This window comes from Hemicordylus capensis, chromosome 5, assembly GCF_027244095.1.
Source record: "Hemicordylus capensis ecotype Gifberg chromosome 5, rHemCap1.1.pri, whole genome shotgun sequence".
NCBI classification, from domain to species: Eukaryota; Metazoa; Chordata; class Lepidosauria; order Squamata; family Cordylidae; genus Hemicordylus; species Hemicordylus capensis.
In genome coordinates this window covers 158,536,947-158,556,044 of record NC_069661.1, presented here as the reverse complement: position 1 = coordinate 158,556,044, position 19,098 = coordinate 158,536,947, and the positions used below count along the sequence as shown (strand labels likewise).

Below are 19,098 nucleotides of genomic sequence, written 5' to 3'. Positions count from 1 at the left end.
AGCCAATTGGGGGGAAAGGAAGACTTTTTGATGGGGGGGGGAAGCCAATTGAAGTGAGGGGGAGGGTGTCCTTTTAGAATTTGGGACTCGGGAGTCAACCAAGCCAATTGGGGAGATGGGTCTGGGAGGGTTTTTTTTAAAAAAAATAGGGGGTTAAAGGGTGGACCCCTGGTGTGGGTGGCACGGGCAGTTGGGTGGAGTAGTTGTGGTGTGGGTGGAAAGTTTTTAACTTTTTTTGGGGGGGAGTGGATGGGGGGAGGGCACAGCACCTACCGGGGGTGGGGGAGGGACGCAGTCAACGCTTGGGAACCTGCAGATCAAAGGAGGAAAGCCTTATTTAGTGAACTGGAACACAAAGTGTGGGTTCTGGGGGGTGGTTCTCAAGTAATGCTCCTGTGGGGGGAGCATCAAACTCAATGCAGCCTATTTAGTGACTCTAAATTGCACACAACCAAAACCAGAACCCAGTCACACCTAAACAGAGGTTGAACCCACCCACTCTGTGACTCTGCCCGCCCAATGCCATGGCAAGCAAGCAGCAGCAAACACTTGATGGCAGCATCATGGATTGAACATCATCATCATATGTGTGTATTGGCCCAGCATGTAGTGGCAGCATCAGAACCCAGGACCCCACTCGGACTGCCCCAGAGGCAAGGAAGCACTCTGGCATGGCATTGGCCCAGCATGTAGTGGCAGCATCCGATCCCCTGACCCCACTCAGACTGCCCCAGAGGCAAGGAAGCACTCTGGCATGGCATTGGCCCAGCATGTAGTGGCAGCATCCGATCCCCTGACCCCACTCAGACTGCCCCAGAGGCAAGGAAACACTCTGGAAGAAGGCACCTGTTCAAAAACCACCTGCAAGACGCATGCAATGCAACGCAACACACAGCAGCAGCAATTTCTTTATTGGGCATGAAGACACAAGTTACAACGGTACATCTCCTCTCCCTCCTCCCCACACCCAAATGCATTTCAAGATAGGGGTGTCCCTATTTAAAACCGCCAGCTAGGGAGAGAAAGGGGGCAACAAAAGGTGCACAATTGCACACGCACTAACCCCTCTTCTTCCGGTCCTTCTCCTGCCGCTCACTGCTGGTCACGGATGCGCCGCCAACAGCCAACCCCCTGGGCTGGGACACAACAGGGCGGCCGCACGAGGCACAGGCAACCAGGGTAGTTCAACGATGGAGGGGCAGAAGTGAGGAGACCACACTATTTATGTGTTGTTGCTCAACTCACCCCCAAGCAGAGACAAATGAAATAAAACAACTTTCAAAAGAAAAATAACCGATGGCGGGGACCTCCAGGTGAGGTCGGAGGTAGGATACTGTGTGGCTGCAGCTGTGGGAGGAAGAAGAAGTGAAGGGATGAGGAGAGAGAGAGAGAGAGAGAGAGAAGAGAGGAGGAGCTGTAATGTAGCAGCAGGGAGGGGGATTCGGGTGTGGGAGGAGGACAGCAGCAGCAGCGGTGACGGTCCCAAGAGGGGGAGAGACCAACAGAGGGTGTTTGGGGGGTGGAGTGTGTTTCAGGGGGTCTGGGGTATGTAGCGGGGAGTCGGGGGGCAAGAGGGGGAGAGACCAACAGAGGGTGTTTGGGAGGTGGAGTGTGTTTCAGGGGGTCTGGGGTATGTAGCGGGGAGTCGGGGGGCAAGAGGGGGAGAGACCAACAGAGGGTGTTTGGGAGGTGGAGTGTGTTTCAGGGGGTCTGGGGTATGTAGCGGGGAGTCGGGGGGCAAGAGGGGGAGAGACCAACAGAGGGTGTTTGGGGGGTGGAGTGTGTTTCAGGGGGTCTGGGGTATGTAGCAGGGAGTCGGGGGGCAAGAGGGGGAGAGACCAGAGGGCAGGGTGTGTTTTGGGGGGATTAGTATGCATCAAGGGGGATGAATCTGGGTGGGAGGGGGCAGGCAGGGCAGGAGTGGAGGAGGAGGAGGTGGCAGTGGGGGGAGTGGGTTTCTGGAGGGGAGGGAGGGGGGAAGCTGGGAGCAGAGGGCCACACAGAGAGGGGAACAATCAATGAATCAATCAAAGCAAACCAAACAATATGAAAAAAAGTCCAAAAAAAAAAACACCTGGGAACAATGGGCAGAAAGTCTGGGGGGGGGGAGAGGAACCAACAACAACCAGCAGGGAGGAATGGGACACACACACAGCAAAACCAGAACCAAAAGAAGCTAATTGATTTCACACAAAAAACCAAAGTAACTAAGACAGGACTCAACAGGCAGCAGCAGCACCAGGGAGGATGGGGAACAACACTCAGTCTGGGTGGGAGGGGGCAGGCAGGGCAGGAGTGGAGGAGGAGGAGGTGGCAGTGGGGGGAGTGGGTTTCTGGAGGGGAGGGAGGGGGTAGGCTAGGAGCAGGACCACACAGGGGAACAATCAAATTTGAATCAAAACAATCTATACACAAAGTAAAAAAAAGGAAACCAAAGGGCAGCCAGAAAGTCTCAGGGCGGGGGGGGGGTAACAACTACCAGGGGGAGGGACTGGGGGAGTGGGTGGGACACACACAGGGAGCAAAACCAAAACCAGAACCTAATTCCACAAAGAAATCCAAAGAATGCAAGGCTCAACAGGCAGCAGCACAGGAGGGAAACAATCTTATCTGGGTGGGAGGGAGGGAGGGAGGGGGGGAAGCTAGGAGCAGGGCCAGAGGGGAACAAATTAACAATCAAAATCAGAACACAAGGAATCAAATTGCAGCAATAATATAAACTAAATCCTCAGAAACACAACTCAGACAGGCAGCCAGCAATAACAATAGCAGAAGTTATTAATTAAAAACCAAAATCAGCAAATATATAAATTTACACAGAAGCAATAATTGAATGAAACTCAAAAAGTGGAACAAAAGTCAGGCAAGGCACAAAAACAGGAAAGCAATGCAGAAGATGGGGGTGGGGGGGGAGGAGGGAAAGCCAAAACTTTGGGAGAAGGGTTGAGAGAGAAAGGGTGAAGAGAACAGAAAACACAACAGGAAAAGTTGGAAAAAGTTGAGGGGAAAGTATTAAAGAGGTTTGGACAGAGACAGACAGAGGGCAGATGGACAAGGTGGCACACAACAACACACAGAGAGAGCAGAGAGACAGACACACAGTCAGCAGGGACTCACAGCAGACACCAGCAGCAAAAGAGCAAGCAAGGTCTCAGAGATGATCCCACAACTGCAGCCAAGAGAAGTTTCCAGAGAAGAGGCTTGGGTTTATATAGGTTTGAAATTCCCTCCTTTGGGAGCCCCCACCTTTGCACTCCCCCCACGGCCAACAGGGTGCCAGCTCTCAACAGTGCAACAGCCAAGCAGCCTACCAGACCAAAGGACTCATTCTGGCCAATCAAAGGATCAATAGCGCAGCCAATACAATGCCTGAAAATAGCATCACAAAATGGATGCTAGGAGCAAAAGTTTCAGGAATGAGCCACAAAATGGAGGACACACTTCAAACTTTAAAGGCACACTCCACTGACTCCAGAGACTCAATTGAACTCCCGAACCGGTTCGGGAAACCCGAGCCGGTTCGGAGCCGAACCGACTCGGATTCGGTCCGGATCGGTCCCAGAAGGGCCCGATTCGGTCCGGGATCGAACCGCCGGATCCGGACCGAACCGCACATCACTAGTCTTCACGCTACATCCAAAGGAGGCCACAATTTCCACAATCACTATTTCAGAACAGTAGGTTTTGAAGTCCTCAGCAGTGTAGGCCTCTGAAGTCTTCAGCAGCCCTGGGGCAACCCATTATGGAGGCAGTTGGCTGTGGATCTTATCAACCATTATTTCCTGTATTATTTTCAAACACAGCAATTATTAGCAGTTATAGCAGGTCTCCTGATGCATGGGGAATGAATTATATTCATGGTAAGGCAAGAGCAAACACCTATTTTTACACACATCAATGAAGAAACAAGTAATAGAACTGGAATAAACAGGCCACAAACAGTCAATTATACAAGGGGGCAAGAGCTGTCCCCTCCTCCCCAATGCTTCAGAGCTGGGCTAACAATAACTGAGTCCCCAGATGTGAATCCCTACACTACATCCTGATAAACACTTAAAACCTGGCTCAGTGCAGCACCAAAGCCTTGAAGATTATCACTGCTTTTCCAAGCTGACCCAATAAGGTCAAGGTATCTGCAGGAAGCATTGCCCCCTCTTCCAAGCTATAAAGCCTTTAAGGATGCCAATTTCCCTCCAAATAGAAAAGCTCCTGCCAGAGTCCCGGAGTCATAAAACTTCTAGAATGTGACTAACATTCCTCACAACAAACATCTGCCTTGAAGCACCATAATGACCTAGATTTTCTCAGTCCCATACTGAACCTACAAGTTGTGAGCAGGGAGAATTAGAGATAATAGTATGGAGAATGCAAAAAAGACTCCCAATATTACAAGCCAATTGAGCTGAGGGCCAGAAGATTCCTAACATGTATCCCAAACTATGACCTACTAAAGATCGTACTTTACTAGAGTTGGAGGGAGGGATGCCGCTCAGGACCTAAGTGCACAGTTCTAACAGTACACAAGCTCCATCTACCATAGACCCCTGCCCCCAGCCAGCAATGATACCAATCTGCCACATTCAAAATGTGCTTGGGCACAGTAACTTTCTCATGTCCTGAAAGGGGTTAGTGGGTTAGAGTTGCCACCAAATGGCTAAATAGATTTTTGAAGCAAATTTGGCAATTCTTGATGAGAAGATCAATTTAAAAAGAAAAGTATGAGTTTCAACAAAACTCATAACACTTGCTAGATAGTTTTCATGCATCCCTTCATGTGTCAATGCACTGGAATCAGGCCACCCACTGCTCAACTGAGTGGCATGGCCCTTTTGCCCCACCCCCCCTCAAAAAGGCACGAGACCTTAACAGAGCTGATTGGCTCCTTTGCACAAAGGGGGTGGAATTTGCCGCACGCTTCAGCCATTTGTGTCCCTCTCCCTCAGTCTGTCTTCAGCAGGCAAGGGAGTCAGTTGCTGGGCGACTAGGATCCGAGCTCGTTGGATGAACCGGGATGGGGGTAGCAGCCTTTAGCTGCATTGAGAAGGGGTGAGTGGTTGTGGCGGCAGCTGGCAGCTGAATTCCCTGTTGCTGGCTGGGCAGTGGGCAAAGGCCTGGGAGCAGTGAGAGAGCTTTGGGAGCTGCGACTCCCTGTGGTTTGAGGGCCTGGGGGGAGGTCGTAGTTGGGCCCCGGGTGCCAGTGCTACATCATTAGCTCGATTGCTGGCTTTTCTGCCAGGGCTGCTCTGCTAAGGGCATTTTGGTGGCCTACGGCTGTTAACAAAAGGCTTCTGAGTCCTGGGGTGGGCATTTTTGTGTGGGGTGTGTTTGCTGAGCAAAGGAGAGCACCTGTAATAAAGGATGGCTCCTAAGAAGGCAAAGGGGAAGACTGGGGGTAGACCCTTTCACCCACCCAGGAGTCCTGCTCCTCCATCATACTCATTGTCTGATGAGGAGCCTGATATGATGAGCATTAAGGCTCTGATTAGCCGGTTGGAAGCCTTGGAAAAAGAGAAGCGTGCTCCATCCAGGGGGAAAGATGGGGGGGGGGCATCAGGCATTCCCACCAGACCCAAGAAGGCAACCAGGGGCAAGAAGAGACCCAGGCTGATACAGTCTCTATCTCATAGGCTGGCTGCACTAGAATCTGGAACGGAAGAACCAACACCTGCTCCAGTGGACCTGACTCCTGGGAGTGACAAGGCCACGCCAAGACCAGATGCTGCTGGAGCCAACAGTGGGCCATCAGTGGATCATGGTTTAGGTGAGCCTGCACAGGTTTTTGGCCTTGGGGAGGGTCACCATTATGGTTTTCCTCCCAGCCCGTATGGGTGGTATCCTGGGTTGCTTGGCCAGCTTTCACTCTTTGGTGCTTGTACCCAGGTGTGGCAAGGGGCTAATCCTGGGGGTTACTCTGGTTGGCCTGTGGCTGTGGCTTTGGCCATGCCAGAGCCTGTGCAGGAGAATTACTCACCTGGTGAAACATCTCTTCCTTGGGGGGACCATCTCTTACCTTCCGTGAAGGAGAGGATCTGAAGGGGTGAATTTGTGGATGTGTTCCACCTATTCAGGGAACCTGAACCAGTGGTTAAAGAGGGGGAGCAAAAGAGGGAGCTAGAGAAGTCTAAGTGGAAGCCCATTGAACATAAATGGTCAAATTGGCTGTCTGCTTTCACAATTTATATAGGGATGGTTTTTCAGGTGCAGCTGGTGAAAGGTAAAATATTTTGACATTATACATCATCATATGGACTTCGTTGGTAATGCCTGGGAGCAGTATGATCGCACATTTTGTATGTGAGTAGCGCTGAACACTACTATTACATGGGAAAGGCAGGATCCAGAGCTTTGGCTGCAGATTATGACGCCATCTAGACCCATGCTGGGTGATCGCTCTGATAGTGGCCATATAATCACAAAGGATGCTGCAGCTCCTTCAATATCTCAAGGTACTGCTCAGGGGGATCAAAGCCCACTCCTCTGCTGGGAGTACAACGGGAAATGCTCATGCTCACCCTGTAGATTATGTCATGAATGTGGGTTTTGTGGGGGCCAACACTTGGGTAACTACTGTCCTCGTACCAAAGGGTTTAGGGGGGTTCAAGGAACAGCAACAGGGCAGCAGAAGAGGGGAAGGAGCGCCTCCGCATGGTGGTAGTGGAAAAGGCACCCAGCCGAATTAGGATCCCAGCGCTGGCCCATTTGTTGTGTGGTAATCCACTGTGTGACAAGGCTACATATCTGTTGCGTGGTTTTCATTTTGGTTTTCAGATTTCATGCACTTCGCCCAGGGAGAATAGGTCAGCCCAGAATTTGAGATCAGTTCAGGGCATGGAAGATGTGGTCACTAGGAAAATCCAAAAGGTGGTAGTGCTGGGCAGGGTCCTTGGCCCTGTTTTGCTGATTTGCCCCTTCCCACGCTGTGGATATCACCCTTGGGGGTGGTCCCCAAGAAGGCCCCCTGGGAGTTCAGATTAATACATCTTTTCCTCGGGGAGCTTCTGTGAATGATGGAATACCACCTGAGCTTTGCTCAGAACGATATACTTAATTTGATGAGGCAGTGCACATGATCCGCTCTTGTGGTAGGGGTGCCTTATTGGCCAAATGTGATATAGAATCAGCATTCCACCTCCTCCCAGAGCACCCTGCAGACGTTGATCTCCTCGGTTTTTCTTTTCAAGACCGTTTTTACATTGACCAGGCCCTGCCTATGGGCTGTTCAGTGGACCGGGTCTCACGATCAGTGAGAACCGGTTTAGGGCACTGAGCTGGAAGAGCAGGCTAAGCCCGCTCTCCCCGCTCACAAATGGGCAGGGAGTCCTGGGCAGACGGATCAGCCGCCCATACAATGGCCAGCTCCAAGATGGAGCCGGCAGGGGCTGGGGAGCTCGGGGGCCGCACTGCCCCTGGAAGCCCCAGTATGCCCTGCGTGAGTGCGCAGGGCATACTGGGGAGACCCCTGAGACTGGAGGCTGCTTTTAAGCCTCCCGGCTGGGGGTCTACTCACAAGTAGCCGTGGCGCAGAGCCACGCCACGGCTACACACAAGCAGATAGCCCGGGTTTTCGGAGCGCTCGCTCCGCAAACCCAGGCTAAGGGGAGGGCTGCAGGAGTGGGTTAGCCGCTCCAGAACCACCGGGCTCGGCTACGAGCCCGGTGGTTCTTACGATCACAAAAATCAGGCTAGGATTTTCCTAGCCCGATTTTTGTGATTGTAAGAATAGCCCCAGTGTCTTGTTCTGCGTTTGAGGCATTCAGCTCTATGCTGGAGTGGGCGGTTCAGCGCAGGGTGGGGCTTAGTTCATCCGCTTATTAGCTAGATGATTTTATTTTTGCTGGGTGGTCTGGTACCAATCAATGTGCACACCTTTTGGATTCCTTTGTAGGGTTATGTTTGGAGTTGGGGATTCCCCTTGCCCATGGGAAGAATGAGGGACCAGTCACCAGCCTGGCACACCAGCTTGGCACACCAGCTTGGCACACCAGCTTGGCACACCAGCTTTCTTGGCACTGAACTGGATACTCAGGCAGGGTGTTCTAGGCTCCCAGGGGGCAAGTTGGCTGTTTTGAGGGCCCTTTTGGCCAAATGCTCACAGGTTCAAAAGGTTACCCTGAGACAGCAGCAAAGCCTTGTGGGCCACCTTAATTTTGCATGTTGGGTGGTTGCGCCTGGTCGTGCGTTTTTGTGGTGCCTCACTGATCCAACAATGTTAGTCAAAGAGCCATATTTTCGCATTTATGTCACTGCTCCTATGAGGGCAAATATGCAGCTGTGGGCGGCCTTCCTTGACTCTTATAATGGGGTGACTTTTTGGAGAGATACATTGCTGTTGGAAGCTGACCTGCAGGTGCAGTCCGATGCTGTTGGGCGTCTTGACTTCAGGATGTTTTTCATGGGGCATTTGTGTGCAGCTAGGTGGCCCAAGCAGTGGGTGGTCACATGTGTCACTAGGGATTTGACGTTTTTAGAGTTTTTCCTAATAGTGGTAGCAGTACACATATGGGCTGACCGGTTTAAAAACTCGAAGGTAAATTTCTGGTGCTACAATCAGGCTATTGTGCATGTGATTAATAGGCAAATGTCCATGTCCCCCAGGATTATGTGCTTAGTCGGAGCTTTTGTGCTAGCTTGTCTTAAGAACAACGTGCTTTTCATTGCGCACCACATCCTGAGTGTTCAGAATGGCCTGATGGATGCTATCTCATATTCAGGTGCACCATTTTCACCAGCTGGCACCTGGAGCAGCACAGCACCCAGACAGGATGCCCCAGTGGCTGTGGAGCCTTGGTATGTAGAAGCGCACAGAGCGATTTCATCATCCACTCCAACCACATGGGCAGCCTACGATAGGAAATTCAGGGCCTTCCAGGATTTTAGGGCACAGGTAGGACTTGGCCACGTGTGGCCTTCACCTCCAGTGCACCTAATGCAATATTTAGCCCATTTGAGAGCACGTGGCTTGATTTCAGGGACCTTATCCGGCCATATGGCAGCTATCACATTCATTGCCAAGACGCAGGGGATACAGGATTTCACAGGGGACTTCAGGATCAGGCGTATGTTGGAGGGATGGTCTAGGGAGACACTGGTTAGAACGGATGAGCACATGCCCCTTTCCCCCGAGGCAGTGTAGGATGCGACTGAGCTGTTCAGTAGTATTTATTTATCTCCTTATGAGACAGTGCACTTTCAAGCAGAGACACTTGTGGTGGTTTTTTGTTTTTGTTTTGCTATGTTTTGTTTTTAAGCATTCAGGGCTAGAGAACGTTTTCCTAAGGGGAGGGGGGTCACTCAGGTAGGGTTATACAGTTTAGGGACCTTTTTTTACAGTCTGGTTGTGTGCAGTTGCTGTTGCGTTTTTCTAAGTTGGATCAGAGGGGCATACTGTTGTACTATGTTGTACAGATGACCCAATGCTGTGCGCTGTGGGGGCTCTTGAATCCTATGTGGCTCTGCGAAGGTCAAGGGATGGTTACCTCTTCATACACAATGATGGCAGGCCCCTTTCTCAATTTCAGTTTGGGGCTGTGGTCCGCGAGCAGCTGGGGTCTCTACTGTGCATTTGTCATTGCATTCCTTTTGCATTGGTGCAGCATCTGCGGCTTCTCATTTAGGTTTTTCCACGCTGCCATTCAGCAGAATGGCAGATGGTGTTCAGGCATTTACAAGTGCTATGTGAGTTAAGTTTTTTGGAAACTGTTACTTGTATTGTTTTCTCCTTGCAGGAGCGGTGAAGCTGGGTGAGTCCTCATTCTGGGGTACTCCATTGTGTTCTGGTCCCACAAGGAAGCGTGTGGGTGAGAGCCTGGAACACAGCTAGGACTGGGAAGGATTGGCCATAGGGGTATGGTATTTACTCAATTTTTACCCCTGTTCCAGGAATATTTGGAGGTTAACCCTCCTCCTGACATATTGTTGCTTCACCTCAGGGAGAATGATTTGGTTATTCAGTCAGGACTGTCCCTTATTCACAGGGCCCGGGAGGACATATAATTGGTCCAATGGTGGTTCCCGGACTTAGTTGTGATTTGGTCCGAGCTGCTGCAGTGCAGGGCTTGGAGGGGGGTGGTGAGACCAGGAAGGATTGATGTTGCATGTAGGAAAGTTAATGTTGCTCTTACCCTGTTGGTGGAATCCCTGGGCGGGGGCGGGGGCTTAGAACATCTGGACATTGTTTTTACATCTGCCAAGTTGTATAGGGGTGATGGGGTTCAGTTATCGCCGGTGGGCACACAGATTTTTTTTGGAAGATCTGAGGTGGGGATTGGCTGCTTCACTGCGTGGCTGGTGGGCAGTGCAGGGAGTTAAGCGAGGCTAACCCCCGCTGTGGCAGGAACAGTGCAGTGGAAGAACCAGCTGAATTGCGGTGAGCACCTTCAGGTAAGCATTTGGCTATTGGATGGGCAGGGCTGTTCTCTAGAGACTTGGCGGCTCAGGGAATTTAGACCTTGTATGCGCTACTCTGTCGGGAGACACCCTGCATAATACTTGGTGGCTTCTGGGCGGTGCCACTAAGGGAAGAGACCTGGCCTTAGGTTGGCTAAGAAGGGCAACCTCTGTTTTAGAGCAGTGGCAGCTGTCTGGTAAAAAAATTGCAGGAGGATTGGGCAAAGGGCTGATTTTTGGTGAATTGTTGAAGTTTACGCGTCTTTAAGGTTTTTCCCCATAAGGTATAATGGAGGGTGTATCACTTCACGTCGGGGGGAAAGGGGTGGCCTAGAGTGGTGTGGAGTTGGTGGTCATGCCCAAGGATGGCAAGGAAGCTACCAGAATTTTTTCAACACTCAATATAAAGTGTGCTGGGCCTACCTACACACACAAATCAAGAAATGTATGTTTCAGTTCACAAATTATGGGCAGAGAAATAACTGGGTGGGCAGGAGAGGGGATGACCATGCACTCACCATGCTTATAATATTTTTAAAAAAGAAACAAAACAAAAGTGTGCAGGATTCAGGACAGGAGGAGTGCTGAGACAGCCTAGCTGAATTAATCTATATATTTAATTTTCTTATGGCCAACTGAGGAGAGAACTGCATGGGGATGTGTGGATGTGTGGGGATGTTTGGCAAGCCCCTCCCCCACTGCAGCCATGACCAATGAAAAGGTGGGGGCGGAGCTGCTGATCAGCGCCAGGACAGACAGTGGGCTTAGGAGGTGACGTGGCGGCAGCACGGCTGCCCAAAAACGGGTGCCTGGCTGGCAGGCAGGGAGGGGTGGAGGGAACTGGGTGGCAGGCAAAGCCCCGCTTCCCCAGAGGAGGCTGCTGTTGGGCTTAGGAGGAGGTGTGGTGGCGGTGGGGGAAACGGCCTGGTGGGGAGCAGGGGAGAAGCCCCACTGGCCTCCAGAAAGAGGAGGCGGGAGGAGATGGTGGCGGGCCTGGGTTGAGGAGGCGGCTGTTTCCAGATCATCTGGTTGCGCAAGGAGAAGTGGCTGCTGCCAGGCCAGCTGCCAGGCTGAGGGGGAGTGGCTTCCGGCGGGCCAAAGGGAGAGCGGGTGTCGGCAGGCCAAGGAGGAGGACTTAATTGTGGAAAGCAGAGCAGCCGCCAGTGGGCTGAAGGAAAGTGGCCACCGGCGGGCCAAGAATTAGGGCTGAATTGTGGGGGGCAGAGAGCGTGAGCGAGAGGGTTGTGGGGGCAGAGAGCACGAGCGAGAGGGTTGTGGGGGCAGAGAGCACAAGCAAGAGCAAGTGGGGGGGCAGAGTCGGTTGTGGGAGGAGAGGGAGGATGCCACAGGCTCAGTGTACTACCGCACAGATGCTCTGTGTGGGTTCAGCTAGTTCTTTATTAATGCTAGTAGCACTGGAACAGGCTCCTTTCCTCTTTAAAGAAAAATATTATTTGAGAGTGGGGGGGAAATACCTATTTAAACCACTACTAGGCTATGCTACTAGTCTAATGTTGAACTACCTACTACATAGCTAACGGGGATCCAGCCTATCTAAACTCTAAAGCTACATACTGAAGAACCCCTATTTAAAACCTAATCTAAATATCACAAAATTTTCAGAAATCAGTTAAACCCCGAAACCTTAATCTCCCTCCAAACAGGGGGAAAAATAAACCCCAAATACACAATTCAAGATTGACTAGAGAGGTGTGTGTGCATGTGTTACAATATAAATGGCTGGGTAACTCTCACTCAGTTGAAAGCTTCTCCAGATCCTGGGTCTCTGTAGTCTACCTCTGAGGGTCTGGTCACACTCTTCAGATGGGGCAACCTCTCTGGAAAATTGGTTGCCACTGGGCTGGTGGCTGGTCACAGGATGGAACGCTGGGGCTGGAGTGGAAGCTGCTTCAGGCAGGCAGGCAGTAGTGATGATTCTCTCCACAGCAGGAAGAAGTTTTAAAAAATCAGAAAAAAAACTTTTCTTTAAAAAGCAGAAAAAAACTTTTCTTTTCTGCCAATATTCTCTCTTTCTCAATTAAAAAGACAAAAAAAAAATGCAGGAGAGAATGGCTGGCACAGGCAGCAGGCTGGCCTGGCAGCAAGGCAGATGTAAAAAACCCCCCTCCTCTTCTTCTCTTTTTCTCAAAAAAAAAAAAGAAAAAAAAGCCTTAAATTAATGCAGGAAAAGCAGGCAACCGGCAAGGCAGAGCAATGGCATAAATGCTGAACAATAGCGGCCAGCAATGCTTGCTGAGCAAAATGGAGGCAATGATGGATGATAGGGGCAGCAAGGCTGAGCAATCAGGCAAAAGAGCTCTCTCTTCTCCCACACGAGGCAGCAGAAAGGAAGAAAATTGCTACTGCTGGCCCTTTAAATACACTCCTGCAAAGCCCTCCGAAAATTGCCCCCACCCTTGGCCCTTCCTCTACCTCCCCCTGCCCAATGTGGGGTTAATTTGGCCCCTGCACACCAAATATGGCCATTCCTCTGCAGATCAGACCTTTTGCATTGAAGTCAATGGAAACTGAAAGGCGGGAAGCATGTCAGATCGGACCTTTTGCATTGAAGTCAATGGAGGGAAAGGCAGGATATTCAAGGACACGTCAGAGCTCAAAATGGAGGAGGAAGAAGAAGCACTTTATCAGCTACAAAATGGAGGGCTGAAACTACAAATAATTCTGAGCCGAAACGGGGGTGATTCGTTTTGGCTCCAAAACATTTCGGGGGTGGGGGTCAAGAGGGTCATTCATGTCGGGAGCGAATCACCCAAAATGGGCAGTTTTGGGTACAGATTGATCTGTACCCGAAACATTTCGCACATCCCTACGTTTTAAGGCTTTCTCCCCACTAGTCATCTTTCCCTTTGTCACTGATTGTGAGAAAGGGCTCAGAGATTATCATGTTTTTTCAACCAAGTTAGCTTTACTTAATTTTTTAAAAAATATATCTTTCCTTCAGTGGCACTTATCTGAAGACTAACATATTCACAGATTGCTATCTATTATAATTCACTAAAAGTTCCAGTGTTTCTCATATTAGAAAATAATCACATTTTGAAACCATGATAGAATATTTTAAAATATTCCACCCCCCAAAATCAGAAGAGCTCACCATAAACAGCCTTTTTAAAAGGACCTGCTGAACTAGATCTAGCCAGTACTTAACTAATTAGCCTCACTAACTACATCAAATACCTTTGGCATCTAAACACCAAATGCAAAGCTGGTTCCTGGAGCCAAATGGATTTTAATTACAAAGGATTGTATACCAAGTACTTTGGAGAATGAAGTTGCTTTGGCTGGATTTAAGCCAGCCTTAACAACAGTTTATCAAATCTAGTACCAGATTTCAATCCCAGTTCATTACCAATAACACTTCAAGAAAACGAATAGTCTAAATTTTAAAGTCCTGAAGGACCAGGATTGTTTCGTGATTTTCTTAAACAGTTGCTTTAAAGGGGCATCACTGGATGACTCAGATGGTTAGCCTTTCCAAAATGAAGTGTCAGCATTTCTAAAAGACAGCCTAATCATATGTTTATTAACCTCTGCCCCAATACTGTCAGGGCGTAGTGCATTCCCAGATGCAGGGCACAAATAAGTTTATTAATCCATTGCATAAACAACCACTAATTATGCTTTTCTGCTGAATCTTCCTGGAATGTAGAAGAGAATTGACTTTATCTAGAAATTTATCAATGCGTTGTAAGTGGTATGTCCTACTTACAATAAGCCTTTGCCTGCTGAAAATAATTTTTTTGAATTTTTTCCTCTTCCACATCCAAATTCAGCCACTTGGCAAATATCTGTGTACATTCTGCCTCAAGCAAAACCAAATGAAGAGTGGAGCTGAAGCTGGAGGGAATAAATTGGATGAATTCAAACTGACCAACTGTAAAGTTTCTACTTAATTAGACATTTGTGCAACCTCTAGGTGAATTAAAGCAGGTTGAAACTTGGCCCATCAAAATCCAGCTTCATTATGAAATAAATCTCTTCTGAAAGGGGTGTGTGTGAGAGGCTTTGAATATGGCACAATCCCCAAGGAATGTGTTGCAACTCCAGAGAGGCAACCACTGAGTTAGAAGGGACAAGTCAGCCATTTTAGAAATTGATGAATAATAATTTACAACTGCTGCTTCCTCATATAAAAGGAAATTTTCTTTTTCCCTCAAGGAAAACTAGAATTTTTAAGAGGAGTAGAATTTTTCTTGCAGATACATACTATTGACCAACAAACTATATCATTGGGAGCCAATGTGATGCAACAGGCTAGCCTCATTGGGATGTCGTGTGAAACCTGAGGCAAATTCACCTCAGGCTGACCCCCATGACATCCAAATAGTCAGAGTGTGGTTCTGGGACCCAACTGTGGCGCCGATTCCCACCCGCAGCCTCCAGATGAACCCTTGGTTGTAAGTAAGGTAACTTACCAAACTGAGGGACCGGATGGTGGAGGCTGGAGCATGTTGTCTAGATGGGCAATTCACTCAAACTGGAGTTAAGGGAGGAAGCTTCTCCCATTGCTTGAAGTTGATTGGCTAGCACAGCTTTCCTTCCTGGGTCCTGGAAAGCCCACACTTCGAGTTTCTGCCCTCTTCCAGGCTTGGCGAGCACAGCTCCGGCTAATCTGGGACTGCGTTGAGGGACAGGGAAGGGAACCAGGGGTTCACTGAACCCGTGGTTAGTGACTACTTCAGAATAGGCCCACTGTGTTGACTTTTGATGCAGGAGATTCATGTTTAAATACTCACCCTACAAGGAAGGTCATTCAAAGGCCTTTGTCAAGTCATTTTCACCCTAACCTGTGTTACAGGCTTATTGTAAACACAAAGTCCAGAAAGAGTATTGCTTTTGAGAAAAATGCAAAGGGTTTTTTTGTGGTGGTGTTGGTGGCAGGGAATCTATAATAGAATTGCCTCTGAATGTTTGCCCCAACTGGCTTAGATGCTGTGCACTGCCCCACCAATGGAAGAATGGGGTATGCACACTGGCTCCATGAGTGTGGGAAGCCAATGCTGCCTGCAAATCTTAGAGCCTCTGTGGCTCCTAAGAATTGTGTCTACATTGTAGCACACTTCTCCGATTGGGAATCATGGAAGAAACACGGAAGAAACATGGAAGAATCCTTAAGAAACACAGAATACGAATACAACATTTATATACCACTTTTCAACAAATGTTCCCAAAGCAGTTTACATAGAGATAAAGAAATATACCTGCATTACCCTCTGCTGTATGTCAGCCACTGAGGTGCTTCACATGATTAGGGATGTGCACGGAACCACGGAGGTGTGGTCCAGCACTGGGGGGAGTGTGGCTTTAAGGGTGGGGGTAGTACTTACCCCTCCCACTGCTCTTCCCCCTCCGGTGCTTGACTTTGCTGCAAAGTTTTTGGGGCGGCAGAGTTCCTCCCTGCCGCCCCTGCCCCCATCGCTGTCTGCATCCTCTCTGTAACAAGTAGAAGTTGTAGTGACGCATGTGCCCATCACCCCGCGCGCTGCATACGTCATGCGTGTGCCACGACGGGCGCATGCGTAGCTCCAACTTCTACTTGTTACAGAGAGGATGCAGACAACGATGGGGGCAGGGGCGGCAGGGAGGAACTCTGCCACCCCAAAAACTTTGCAGCACAGTCGAGCCCCGTAGGGGGAAGAGTGGCAGGAGGGGTAAGTAATACCCCCCTGCCCTTAAAGCCACACTCCCCCCACTGCCGGACCACCAGTCCGGCCGAAGTCCGAACCGTTCCGGAGGCCTCTTGCATGGCCCCAGACCGGTTCAGGCACACTCCTACACACGACATGTGTGAAGCACCTAATGGGGTTCTGAGGGGAGAGTGGGCTGAGCCCGCTTTCCCTGCAGATGAGCAGCCACTCATAGCTGGATGGCCAGATCAGCCGTCCACACAGCTGCTGGCTCTGTCACGGAGCCGGCGGGGGCTGCAGGGATTGGGGGCTGTGTGGCCTCAGGAAGTTCCAGGATGCCCTCGTGAGTGTGCGGGGCATCCTGGAGAGACCCCTGAGCCCAGGAGGGTGCTCTCGGTTGGGGGTTTACTCGTGTGTCACCACAGCATGCATAAAAAGACAACACACGAGACACACGATCAAAAAAACCCCAAGGTTAATGGAACAATCGCTCTATTAACCTCATTTAAGGGGAGGGGGATTTAATGAGGCTAGCTGCCACACAGCTCCCATTGAAGCTCACATTGCAGATAAGGCTAGGCTCCCTTAGCTCACTTTTGGGCGATCGTGGGAATAGCCTCTTGGTTAGCTAGATTTTGAACGTCCTTTCTTGTACATGCCATGCTGTTTGGATTCCATCTAAATAAACCAATTTCCGTTTTAAAGTAATATATAATGCATTTGTTTTAAACTCTTTTCCTGTTCATTCCTAATCACTTTGCTTTGGCTGAGAGGAGCAGATATGAGGTTTCCAAACAAAGGTGGTTGGCCACAGCAGCATAGTGAAGGGATAGTGTGTGTCCAGGTTCACTACATGGGCAGCCTCCCCTCTCCTTGTTGCACCTCACCCAGTGGCAATGCACATAGGAACATAGGGAGCTGCCATATACTGAGTCAGACCTTGGTCCATCTACCTCAGTATTATCTACACAGACCGGCAGTGGCTTCTCCAAGGTTGCAGGCAGGAATCTCTCTCAGCCCTATCTTGGAAATGCCAGGGAGGGAACTTTGAATGTAGATGCTGTTCTCAGAGTAGCTCCATCCCCTAAGAGGGATATCTTAGAGTGCTCACATGTAGTCTCACACATTCACACAGCTCCATCTTTCCATCAGCCAGCCTCCTGGCTGATGGAAAGAGGATGTCAGAGTCTGGCCAGCCTCTGAAGGAGGCATCGGGTGGCAGTGATGGGCTGGGTGCTCACCCTCCTTTCATCAGCCAGGAGCCAAGCTGAAGGAAGTAGGAGGTACAAAGCTGGACCAGCCACCAAGGTTGGCCATGCGGAAGTCCTGGTTGAGGGAGCTCAGCGGCTCCTCCAGGACCTCTGTAGCTCCCCAGTGCAAGGCATGATGGCTTCTTTGAACCCGTCTGCTGTATTACAAGTCTGTCTCTGCCTGGCAATTCCTGCATTGTGCAGGAATTGCCAGGCACTAGAAGACCTCCAGAAGACCTCTAGAAGACCTCCTGCACTAGAAGACCTCCAGAGTCCCTTCCAACTCTAAAATTCTATGTGTCACTAGCCCGATTCAGACATTATGCTGTATGAGTGTATAGAGGTCTGTACACTCATACACATGTTTGTGTGAATGACTGTACCTGTGTTTGTTTTAAAAGTGAGCCGGGATACAGACCCTTCAAATACATGGTACAGATAAGTGTACTTGGGCCTTATGTTTCTATGAATTTTGAGCATCTTTGGCTATATGGAGAGATATATATATATATATGGCCTGAGTCATTTCGGAAGGGCGGTATAAAAATTGAATAAATAAATAATGACAAGTTTCTGTATTCAAGATTCTGGGGAACTTGTGAATGCTTTAGTTCAGCTAGTCAGAATGTAAGGCCAAAAACCTGTTTAAAACACACGCACACAAAACCTCTTCTGCTTGGCACAGGTTTGTCCTTTGTACATATCCTTTCCAATAGTGTGCATGTTTGTTGCTAATTGAAAAGTTCCTTCCTGATGGAGAATCATGTGTAAAGGCTACACACACATTCACACATACCCAGCAAAAACACTAAAATATGTACAAAACAATTAACTAGCTATATCAGACTGAATATCTACTGGAAGGCAGACAGATGCCATGCTTGAAGTATTATGGGAATTAATATCGAGGCCTATAGGAATCCGGCTATGCTTCTCAGGACTAGCTGTAAATCCACTTACGTTACTTTATGTCACTGAGGATCACCACACAATATAATCCTTCAGCATGTGATCCTATTACAATTACAGGCCTTCCTGTCTGCTAGAATCACATTCATGAAGCTTGGTAATATTTTTTTATTACAGATTCTTCATGAGTCAACACAGGAATTCAGCTTTGAAGCAAGTTGGACTGGCAAATTTTTCAGTAGAGGTATACACCCTTAGTATTTGAAGACTTAATTTTCTGTTCTAACTGTACTCCAAGTGAGTCATCCCAAGTTGTGGAGCTGCATGTTTTAAAGGTAATTTGATAACTGATAGTTCCATTGTAATTTCTCTGTATTCACTTAGGCAAGATCAAAATGCCTTCTCCATTTCTTCTTTCATATTCCTCAATACCACTGTATTATTGAGAAAAGAGCTATGATTGGAATATAACTTTTGCTTAGTCACAAAAAGGTAAAGCAAACAGCAAAATTAAAAAGTGCAAACTCTGATTATATGAAAATGATTGCACAGTGTGAGCTTGATATTATTTCTACGAAGGAAAGGAATTAACTTCTTTATATAGAAGAACATCCAGTGCTCAGTGCTAGACTCAGCATGTTTGAAAGCTCTTGGCAAGTAGAATTCTGCCTTTATATAGCAGAAAATGGTAATTAATTGCATAAAAGGGATCCAGGATTTAAATGCCCCAATTTGCATTGGTGTGAATACCTACCTGGGTGGCAGCAAAGATTGCAGCTGCTGGTTATCCCCAAAGTTCTCAAGATTTTTTGAGTGTTTCAACATTGCGGACAGCCTTGAGAGGCTATTCAAATGATTGCCTAGAGCACTCAAAAAACTCCAGTTTTGACTCTGGTGGGAAAATG

At 48.9% G+C, this 19,098-nt stretch overlaps 1 long non-coding RNA gene across 2 annotated transcripts in view; it reads left to right on the top strand.

The window, feature by feature from the left end:
* LOC128327830 (uncharacterized) overlaps positions 1 to 18,737 on the top strand; it is a 56,668-nt gene extending 37,931 nt beyond the window's left edge. For both annotated transcript variants that reach the window (XR_008308814.1, XR_008308813.1), the window contains exons 2-3: positions 5,628 to 5,761; positions 18,371 to 18,737. This is a non-coding gene — a long non-coding RNA (uncharacterized LOC128327830). The remainder of the gene's footprint in view (positions 1 to 5,627; positions 5,762 to 18,370) is intronic.
* Positions 18,738 to 19,098: the final 361 nt, after the last annotated feature.